At 39.3% G+C, this 11,283-nt stretch overlaps 1 long non-coding RNA gene across 1 annotated transcript; it reads left to right on the top strand.

The window, feature by feature from the left end:
- The first annotated feature begins 6,474 nt into the window (after positions 1-6,474).
- On the top strand, positions 6,475-8,806 carry LOC148219841 (uncharacterized). The gene is made up of 2 exons (XR_015799272.1): positions 6,475-6,576; positions 6,658-8,806. It is a non-coding gene; the product is annotated as an uncharacterized LOC148219841 (long non-coding RNA).
- The last annotated feature ends 2,477 nt before the right edge of the window (positions 8,807-11,283 follow it).

Raw genomic sequence — 11,283 nt, 5'->3', positions numbered from 1 at the left:
GAACATTTTACGAGCACAGCACTGTTAAACCATGAAATGGGATCTCTAGTCAAATTGTTAAGGCAATAAATACCCTAAATCCTTCCCCTAAAGTGTTGAAAATCTGAAAAGAAAATCAAGAGCATTAGCATGTCCTGAAGTTAATGCTTCAAAACGGAATTAAAATAGAAATATGCGTAGAAGTGGAAATGCATCTGAGGCAGCAAAAACTAACACCAGGAACTCACAGGTGAATCTCATAGCCTGCAGACACATTGACAGTAGTACAGACAAGAACACTAGGCATAGTGTTCCTGGTAAACCTACTAATCTTAAAAAGTACTTAGAGCCTTGTCTGGCTTGTTTCAAAACTACATGAGAATACTTCGAAAATTTTCATGCACAAATTTTATGTTTTGAGCTTTTTGTCTCTTTAATAGAGACAATGTTAATCACTTTGCTTACAAATTCTACTTTTGTTTTCATAGGTTGTGCATTATTGGTTTCTATTTTATTCTAAATATATTTATCAGAATTTAAGTAATCAACAAAACAACTTAAAACAGCAACTGTAGGAGCAACAGAACCACAAAGTTTCTAGTTTGTCTGTCAATGTAAGCAACAGACTGTTTATGAAATAAATCAAGAAACCCCTATGAGACAAGTCATATGACTTAGCCCAACATCCATGCTGTCATATGACTTACCTCACAGTGGTTTCTCGTATTAAGAAGTGTATTAGCAGAGGAGCAATTGTACTCCTTTTCTAAGTGTACTGTGGTAGTGTGTAGTAACAGCCAGTTACTGTGAATCCAGTATTATCCTATAGGTTTCTTGTTTTGATTGGCATAATCCCTATGAGCACCTTACACTTCCTGGTACAAGGAAAAATGAGAGTGTCTTTTTAAGGCACAATTATTTCAAGTCATAAAATGCACACATTACACTATCTCAGGGAATAGTTGCACTACTGTATCAACTTTTGCAGACATACATTTAGCATGGGAATATTTATTTAAAATACTCTTTAACTCTCAGTCTTCTTTATTACACCTTTGACACACATCAGCTAGGAAATACTGAGACCACAAAATGAACATCTGAAAGAATAAGAAAAACACTTCTCAATAAATTTGGAAGACTGAAAAGCCATTTAGTATGCAAAGAAGACAGGGTTTTTTAACTACTATGCTATTACAGTAAAACCAAAATCTAAGTAGTATAAAATGTATTCATTCATAAAGGTCTTTTCCACTTAAAGGCCTTAAATACTCCTAAGTAGGTGCTTTTTCAAATTTTTTTTTGGCATCTCTTCTTGCATCATTTTCTGATTCTTCATTTTTCCAGTCATGCCCTATACATAAACAATACAGTTGTCCTCCAGTTGTTTTAATTTTCTAAGTGTATTTCTGCTGATGAAGTCAGTCCTTTGAGTACTTGAGTATATATTCTTGGTAGTACAACTTGCGCAATGAATACTGCAAATTTCAAAAAGCATTGAGCAGCTAATCTCAAGATTTCATATAAATCATAAAATATGACATTTTACTGCAGTAATCCACAGTTTAAAAAGAAAAAGAGAGCAGTAATTTGTCTTTGAAATTCTATGGCACCTAAATGAGAATACTACCAAATATTCCTAAATTTTAGATTTTTTAAAAAGCAACAAACCTGCCTCCTTGCCAAAAATATAATGGGCTATTCTATTTATAGGCTTTTCAAAAGCTGTGCCTGCACAGTTGTTATGTATGTCACAAATGTGAACGACCATAGCCTTAAAATCTTTCAGTCAGAGAAGTATTATCATTAGCTTACAGATGAAGATCATCTGAATCATCACGATCATTAAAGGCTGTCTGCATTTATTTATAAGGAGCACAACATGAAAGGAGGTTGGTTGTACACCAAAAGAGCTGGAGAGGAATATCTCACACTGACACTAAGTGAATACCTGGAGCCATTGTTAGGTGAAGAAAATTACTCAGAGTGATGCTTGCCTGATTTTTAAATGTTAAAACTCACTGAATTCTCTCGCCCTTAAAGGACGCCTGGTAAACTGTATTCATAAGGAGATGTTTCTAGATTTTAATTTATAAACTTCTTGCTCCAGTTTCTCATTAGTGCAACCTTTATCTCAGTCTTTTCTGCTCCAGCTCATGTTGAAACTATTCTTGTGCACTGTTCAGGTAATGAACAGACATCTCCCCATGGGAACAGTGGTGAAGAAAAGACCAGCAAAAAATAAATCTAAGGTGGCTTACGTCTCAGAGAACCGGGGACTTAAGCTAATTACAAGCTGAACTGCTGTATGTGCACTTCTGAAGTGCCTGCCTAACTCCATTTGATCAAAAATTTGTATCAAATTCATCTGAGAAGTATTCATTTTGTGCACTTTAAGAACAAACACTTGACAATGCAAACCACAGGACAGCAATTCTTGTGCTGAGGGTGTATGCCTGATCTTAACCAAAACTTTACTACAAGCATACCCAAAGTGGGTCATAAGGCTAATGCAGTGCAAGAAATTAAAACTTCATTACATCTTCGGAGTTTTATTCCAGAAATTTCAGTCTTTCAAGGAATTTTTTTTTCTAATTATTATTTAGATTCTTTTTGAGTGAGAAAATATGCCATCTTCAGATCCTCCTTCATGACATAATCTGGGCATGTAGCACATTCAGGTATTCTGGTGTTGTGCAACAGCTTTGAATGCAACCTGTCACCCTGTAATACACAATTCTGCTTAAAGCATTAATATTTTGTGTGGGACCAAATGCATCCACAGACATAATAAATACCATACACTTAAATATAAAGGAAGCCTTACAGTGATTTATGGAGACAGAGTAAGGCTTAAAAAAATTCCCAAAATAATTCTTTTACTTTATGGAACATGCAGACAGACACAGACAATGAAAAGTGGGGTTTTATTAGAGCTTGGATTGTTATAGCCTGGATAATTAGAGTATGATAGGACAAAGCAGACAAATGTTAGAAGAGAAAAAATAAAAAGCATGATCCAAAGAGATTGCCTGGGACAGTAACACTGTTTAAAAATCCTCATACATTCCTGGAACATAGATCCAGAACTTACTTCCTAAGCTCCGTAACTTGAGTTGCCATTTCATACTGTTTAGACAAAGCATCAGGCTTTTGGCAGATTGATTTCAGATATTTTGTTTCTATTCTCTTGTCTTCTTGCAGCTCCTGCATTTTAAATTTCCTCAGGGTGAGACTCAGCAGAGCTCATAACTGAGGTGAGTAGAGGCAAAATGAACAACCAAACCGCTACAATAATTAGCAAAGCACAGCAAATCGTCCAGTCTGGCATTTCTGAAGGAGTAAAGAATCAGCACCTCGGTGGGATTATAGCAATGGAAAGTTAGGTGTTCACCAACCCCCCTTCCTGTATCACTAGCCCAGTTAATCACCACTTAAGAACTATTAGGTTTGACAGCATGAGCTCTGTCAATCACAGCTGGTAAAATATGGTGCTGAAAGTGGAGCAGTCACTAAGGATGGCCCTATTTCTAGCTAACTTGTTTTGGCAGAATGTTTGTGTGCATCAACAGACTGAAATGTCAGAGAGCTGAAGATGATGTGGGTGAAAGTGAAAAACCAGAGAAGACTGCAGAGAAAAAGGAAGAAACCAGAATAAAAAGTGAGCAAGTAAATACAAGGAAGAGCAGAAGGTTAATGGTATGAATCAATGCTGTAAATAATATTCTTAAAACAAAGACTCAGGAAGTTTTCCACTAAGAATATATTTCAATTAGGTGTTATAGGCAGGATAAGCATCAATGAAAACTGATCATTTAGCTTATTAAATTCTTTATGTCACAAGTACACTTTAATCACTTGTTACACCACGCAGTACTCTTTTATAGTCTCTATAACACAAAAGGAGGGAAAGAGACAATAGAAGTTCCAGGTGTAAAGAATTTTGTATGCTGTGACAAGAAATGCACCCCACTAAAGCTGTCCTTTAACAAAAGCTACAGAGCTCATAACACTTAACTACATATTCATATCTCTGTACAACAAACCAAAGCTCTAAATAATATTAATATAGATATTTTGCATGTTTACTAGCTGTTCCTGTTATACAGAATTACTAGCTATTTTTGCTTTCACAAACAACCTAGGTTTGAAAAGTTTAATCCTGCTTTTGTGGTTTATTATAATTGAGGGTTTGTTTGTTTTTTCCTGGAATAGAGGAAATGTACTTCATTCTGAGTACATCTATGCTTAATTCGTATGCATCTGTACTTAGCACAACAAAGTAGAGAATGTGCAACAGGCATTAACAATGGAAAACACTTCAGGGTGCAGATAAAATACTCCAGATATTGGCGTAAGTGTTGCCCTTTAATTTCTTTAAAAGAGAACGGAAATAGGTCTCTTCTCTCCCTAAACCAAAAATATTGTCAACAACTTCGTTGTTCTAGGAGTAAAACATGCCAGAAGGGCAAGTTTACATAAATTAGCCAGACCTCTTTATTTCTGTTGCTTGTTCTGCAACATTATTCCGCATTGTTTCTCTTCTCTTGCTGTACCCTATTATGATAGCATAACATGCTCAGAAAAAGCATGTAGCAGGTTTTTTAGTGCGTCTATTGGTACAAATTGGCTAGCCAGTCCGTGCAAAGAGACGTCATGGACACAGCAGATAATTCCTTTGTGGTAGAGACAGAATGGAAAGATCTTGCAGAAGTGAAGTTCTGTGAGTATGTCATTTTAATTGTAAATGGCAACATGTGGAAATTGGTGTGCTATCCATAACTGGTTTGATACTAGCAACCACCATAACTACTTTTAATAGCTTCCTTTAGTTAGTAGCAAGAGTTTCTGAAAAGTGACACACACAAGAGAGATGCCTCCTGAAAGAAAGAGTGGAGTCCATTTCTTTTCAGGTTCATGTCGTGGCAACACAGCCACAGAACCATGGAACCAGTGAAAAGTTTGGTTTGGAAGTGAGCATTAAAGGCCATCTTGTCCAACCACTTCCTGCAATGGGCAGGGATATATTCAACAAGATCAGGTAACTCAGAGTCCTGTCTGAACTGAATGTTTTCAGGGATGGGGTATCTAAGACCTCTTTGGGCAACCTGTACCAGTATTTTACCACCCTCCTCATAAAGAAATTCTTTTTTATATATTATTTTGTAACCACAACCTCATTTTCTATAGCTACAGGCCCTGCTAAGAACTTTGACCCAATGTTGCTTATAATCCTCTTTTTCACTACCAAAAGCCTTCTCTCCTCCAGGCAAAGCACCAGCTTTCTCAGCTTTTCCTCATAAGATATCTGTTCCAGCCCTCTGATCAATATTTTTGCCTGTCTCTGAACTCGCTACAACAGGTCCACACCTTTCCCTGTACTGAGGGCTCCAGACCTGGCAATAATAGTCCAGGTGGGGTCTCATGAGAGCCGAGAGGGAGCTCTTAGTTGGGAGCTCGGGGAGTTAACATAAAATCTTTACACAAGCTAGCAGTTATTTGGCTCTTTTAACGCTCTTTTTAGCCCCACGTTAGCAGCCCGTTTAAGTTTCTGCCATGCTGTACAGCATACCTACCAGGAGAAAATTTCCCAAACAGCTCTGGAGCGCTATGGTTCCCTGAGCACAGGCTGTCACACTCATAGACAGCTCGTGCTTCCCGGAGCAGCAGCGCTTTTGCATTTACAGGCTGCTGAGCGGCGGTCTGCGGGAGGCACGGCCGGGGCCGCGCTGCGGCCGGCGGGCGGTGTGGGGCGTTCCCCGGCGGTGTGGGGCACTCCCGGGCGGTGTGGGGCAATCCCGGGCGGGCACTCCCAGGCAGTGTGCAGCACTCCCGGGCGGAGTGGGGCATTCCCGGGCGGGCACTCCCGGGCGGTGTGGGGCACTCCCAGGCCGTGTGAGGCACTCCCGAGCAGTGTGGGGCATTCCCCGGCGGTGTGGGGCACTCCCGGGCGGTACGGGGCATTCCCGGGCGGGCACTCCCGGGTGGTGTGGGCATTCCCGAGCAGTGTGTGGCATTCCCCGGCGGTGTGGGGCACTCCCGGGCGGTGCGGGGCATTCCCGGGCGGGCACTCCCGGGTGGTGTGGGCATTCCCGGGCGGTGTGGGGCACTCCCGGGCGGTGTGGGGCATTCCCGGGCGGTGTGGGGCACTCCCAGGCGGTGTGGGGTATTCCCGGGCAGTGTGGGGCACTCCCGGGCGGTGTGGGGCATTCCCGGGCGGTGTGGGGCACTCCCAGGCGGTGTGGGGTATTCCCGGGCAGTGTGGGGCACTCCCGGGCGGTGTGGGGCACTCCCTAGCGGGGCCCGCCCAGGGCAGATTCCCGGCGCGGGAGCGCCACCTGGCGGCGCAGCTCGAGGCGGGCGGGGCGGGGTGCGGGCCGTGAGGGGGGCGCTGCCGCGGTTCGGCTCGGCTCGGCTCGGCTCGGCTCGGCTCGGCTCGGCTCGGCTCGGCTCGGCTCGGCTCGGCTCGGCTCGGCTCGGCTCGGCTCGGCTCGGCTCGGCTCGAGAGTGCCGCCCCAGCCACCCGCACCGCCCGGCCTCGGCCCTCGCCTTTTTGTTTCTCCAAAGCATTACGTCATCCTTTTTATCCACGTGGAGGTAGCCTAGATATAGTATTTAAAGATTCGCCCCGCTGATTAAAAATCCTTGTTTCTGTGCTCTCCTGTTCTGCTTTTATAGGAGCAGTGCGTTCGGACCCTGAAATCTGTCAAATAGGAGAGAGATTTCTGTCTGAAAGACACAACCGGCTTCATTTGTCATATTCAGTGGGCAAAATACATACTGTTGGAACAACACATAAAAACAGAACAAACGGTGGTTTCAGAGATCCTTTGTTCTTTTCAGTCCTAAAGGAAAGCTTTTGATAGGAAAAAAAAAAGCCACCTGCTATTGCTATCACAGGTGTCAATTCTCCTCAAGAAAAGAACTGCACCAGACCCGTCTTATTTTAGTCCTCCAACACAAAAGTGCTGCTGGCTGAATCGAATTTGTTTCAGTGGTAGAATGTCTTTAACAAGGTTTTCACTATCATCATCCCTGCAGTACAGCCAGGCAGGAGCCATGATGGGCACTATGGGAGAGAGGTGATGGGTAAAGCAAACTCAGCTCCATGGGTCTTTTAAAATGCTAGTTTTTATGAGGTACATTTTATGAGGTATATTTACAAGCAGTAAATACTACAATTCCTTTAAGGGCTTAATAATGATACACAAGAATTAAAGAAGAAAATAAATCTAGTTTCCTTTCCTTAGAAAAAATGATGTTACAGCTGGCACTTTGATGTATGCATTTATGATGTCATGGCAACGTTTTCTCAGCTCATCATGCCTAATTTCCTCAGATTCTAACTTTAACCCTTTTGACTCTGAAAATTAAATAGTAGGGAGCAAAAACATAATTTTCATTTACATTTAAAGCATTAGCAATTCTGCGATTAGCTCAATACTGTTCAAATTCAGTAATTGAATGGACTTAATGACTGTTATACAACATATACATTAGAATATCTGTTTGCCCATACAACTTTGACCTCTAATCAGTAAGTTATAATCTACAAAACTAACCAAGGAGTGAAAGACTGTGGCAGAAGTGCTAATTTTACAGTAATACAGTGAGCTTCTAAAAATAGACTGTATCCTTGCTCACATCAGATAACTCCAAGACATGGTTTCTACACACACATTTACTGATTCTTAATAGCATGATCTTATCACTGTATGTCATTTGAGTAACTGAAAATTCAATTTTATCCTGCAGCAAAACCAAGATAAATATATAATTATATAAGCATATAAATGAGGATAATATTACTTCTTATAGATTGGAATTTTTGGGAACTTTTGATTGGAAAATTGCAATGATTCATTTGGATTCAGTATAGTGTTTCATGTGGATTCAGTTTGATTTGAATTTGAAAATTTGACATAGTGTTTGAGGCCTTAATCAGGGCAACTAATAATGTGGCATTCAGGCTCTTGGGCTGAATCAAATTAAGAAACTACTGAGGTCTTTTCAAGAAAACTCTTCTTATGGCACATCCTGAAAGCTTTAATTTTAGCATCGGTTTCCTTGTTTTTTCCCAGTTTGAGTTTAGCTTTCCATCTGGACTGTTTTTCTCCCGAGGTACCAGTAGCAAGCTGTAGCAGAGCAGATAGGTTGAAACAGTGCATCTACTAAAAAAGAGTTCCAGTGAGGTTTGTCAATACTTAAGTGTCCATTGTTAAAAATGGTGGTACTTTCCATCCACTAGCAGATCTCGGCTTGTACATCTTCTCTTTATCACTCTGCTCCATAGCTGCACCATTTGCACACTCACAGCTAAGCTGTGGGGAGAAAACAAACTGTATTGAAATAACGGAGAAGTAAAGCTTACTCTACTGAATCTGATTTAGCTTCTGTGGTGACATATGATCTATTGCAGTCAGCTTTTCACATTGTCTGCTGAGCTTCTGTGTGCATTTTCTAGGTCTGGTTTGCAGTTCGTTATTAGATCCTCTATGTCCATGCAATTTACACAAAAGTTTTCTCCTCAAGAAATGTCAGAGGCTTTTTCTGTTGCAACCTCAACCTTTGTAATGATTGTTCAAAAGACACTCCAATGGTGCAAGAGCACCTGGCTTTGCTGAGTGAAAGCTAAATTACTTGCTATTGGTTTGAAACACATTAATCTTCCTGTAGATTAACAGATTAGTTACTGTAGCAATGTGCGTGTGTGTAATGCAGTTTTTCAAGTAATGTATAAGAAGTTGTGTGAAAATGTGAAATAGTAGTAACTAACTGAAATAATGGCTCTTTTTTATTGCTAATTAAATCATTCCTTATATTTGTATTTCTGCTTTAAAAATTATGTTGTTCCTTCTCACAATCACTGAGTCATTAGTATTCTCACCGATTATTTCTGAAACGTGTATTTAATTCGTTCAGTACCTAACACAATATTGCCTTATACTGTCAATGGTTTCACAAGGCATAGAAAAGCAGAAATTATTTAATATCAGTTCAGCAAGAGCTTCTCAAACACAAAAGACTTTCCTTGTTCCTTTTTTTCGTAGGCAGCTGGTGTTACTTAATTTGTAATGCGAGAGAGAAATGTCATATTAGTGCTTCCATGAGATTATGGTTTGTGTTCAAAGTAGCACTCAAGGTAGTGCAGAGGCCTTTTTTTCTTCAATCAGTGTAAACCCTAGTCTGCTTTGTAGACTAATATAAGTATACAGAGGAAATAAACCACTGTTTTTGTCAGCTGCTTCTGCAAATTCCCTAGACAAACAGAATCTAGTGTGAACCAGCAAAATAAGCCTAGGCAAAACACACAGAACCAAAGTAGATTGGGATTTGGGGGTGGGTTTTTTTGTTTGTTTTGGTCATTTGTTTGCGTTTGGTTAGGGAGATTTTTGTTTTGGTTTGGTTTGGTTTTTTGTTTGGGTTTTTTGTTTTATTTTTTTAATGCAACCTAGAAGATACAATAGAACATTGTAAAATCCAAAACAGATTCAATACAGTAAGCAGCTGTACAGCTTTCTCCCTTATGAATTAGCTAATAATATGTCTTGTAATTTTGGAAGAAAACAGGTTGTTTTCTCCTCATGTTGCTCAGATTGGCAGTGAATGTACAAAGAGTACTACTACGGAGCTCAGTGGGAAGGTGGAAAAAAGAGAAAATGGATATAATTACAGAATTCCTAACATCCCCTTACTGTATTTAGCCCAGTAAGAGTTCATTTTTTAAAATTGCTTTGTTATTTTTCAGAATTGGACTTAATCCAGATCTTTAGTGAGTCTCAGGCCTTATGTAAATCTTAGTTTCTAGTCACAGGACCACCTCTGAAAATACCTGAGTGCTTGAAGGAAAATTTTATTTTTCAAACACAAAATGCTCCACAAACTTTTGTTCACCCTGAGCCCTGTCAAGTAAATAAATTTTTTGTATCTCTGAGCTACTGACAAATTCATATAATTTTCTTCAAGGTAATCTAGTTTTTCTTGTCTCTCTGGATTACGCCTGTCTTTCTCAGTATGGAGGTTCCTCATAGATCTGAACAACTGGAAAATTTATATATAATTTTATTTTCTACATAAGATTGGAAAGAGCAAGTTAGGTCTCTGATTTGAAATTATGGCAGTCTCTGATAACTATGAAACAAATGCTCTGCATATACACCTTTCTACCAGAACCTGAGAATTCTGTTAAAAAATAACTTCTAACACCAAGGAAAACATCTCTTCAGCATGATATCTTTTGCGAGTAGTTGTTAAAGAAATTGGAGGGTAGTCAAAATGGAAATAAGGAACCAAATTCTATCAGCATTAATTTTCTGCTCGTCTTAGAGAAAGTGGAGTGTCCTGCAATTAAGGTACCCAATGATATTTTACTCTTTGTCATTAGAAAAAATTACACCACCTATTGAATCTATGAGCTGTAATCATCACCATGATGCCCTTTATTGCATCTTTTCCCACTGGAATTATCATTTAAGTTCCATTTTCATTTATGTTACTGCTTTTTTATCCTCCTGATGTCCTGATAGCAATCATGGCAAGAGTTACATATATTTTGCCCTGTATTTTATATTTGGTTTTGTATGCTGTGTGGGCAGTATAATTTTTGCATTTTATCCATAAAACTCTTTTCATTATCAACATTTTGGTCTGATTTTTTTCCATCCTTTCTTCTACTTTTAGATTGTTAGAAATAAATGTAAATGGCAATTCCCAAATTTTTTTGTATTAGTGAACATATAAGTCTTTATAAATAGTATTTTCTTGAAGGTAAAAAGTGCTGTATTCAACACGAACTACACTGATCTATGTTTTGTGTGCAGGATTAAAAAAAAATGAGAAAACCAGTAATTCTAGCACAGCTTCCCTTTTGACATACGGAAATTCGTTTCAAGCATCCAAATCTCCTTCAAGATGTGTGCAGGTAAAAGGAACAGTGATGTATCTTAGGTGTTGCATACACCAGGCTAAGTAAGGGGTTGAAACCAGAAACTTTACTTTGTCTTTACTTTTATAGGATGCCATGCTGTGAACATCCTTAACCTGGAAACTCTCTCACTTTTCCTGGTTCTTTGTAGTTCTGTATTTAACCTAGGCAGAACAGTCTTAAAATTCTGCTCTCAGAACTAAAGGAAATTAAAATATTCTTGTTTTAGTCCTTTTCATATTTTTTTTTTCCTTTTGGATCAAGTGTGTGGTGAAAAAAGCAAAGCAAAATAAAACAAAAAACTCCAGCCAACAGTATTTTTAAATAAATGCAATTCCACCAATAAAATCCAAAACTGCTGTATTTACAAAAATTAGAGA

This window comes from Sturnus vulgaris, chromosome Z, assembly GCF_052056855.1.
Source record: "Sturnus vulgaris isolate bStuVul1 chromosome Z, bStuVul1.hap1, whole genome shotgun sequence".
NCBI classification, from domain to species: Eukaryota; Metazoa; Chordata; class Aves; order Passeriformes; family Sturnidae; genus Sturnus; species Sturnus vulgaris.
This window is presented reverse-complemented; position numbering and strand designations above follow the sequence as displayed.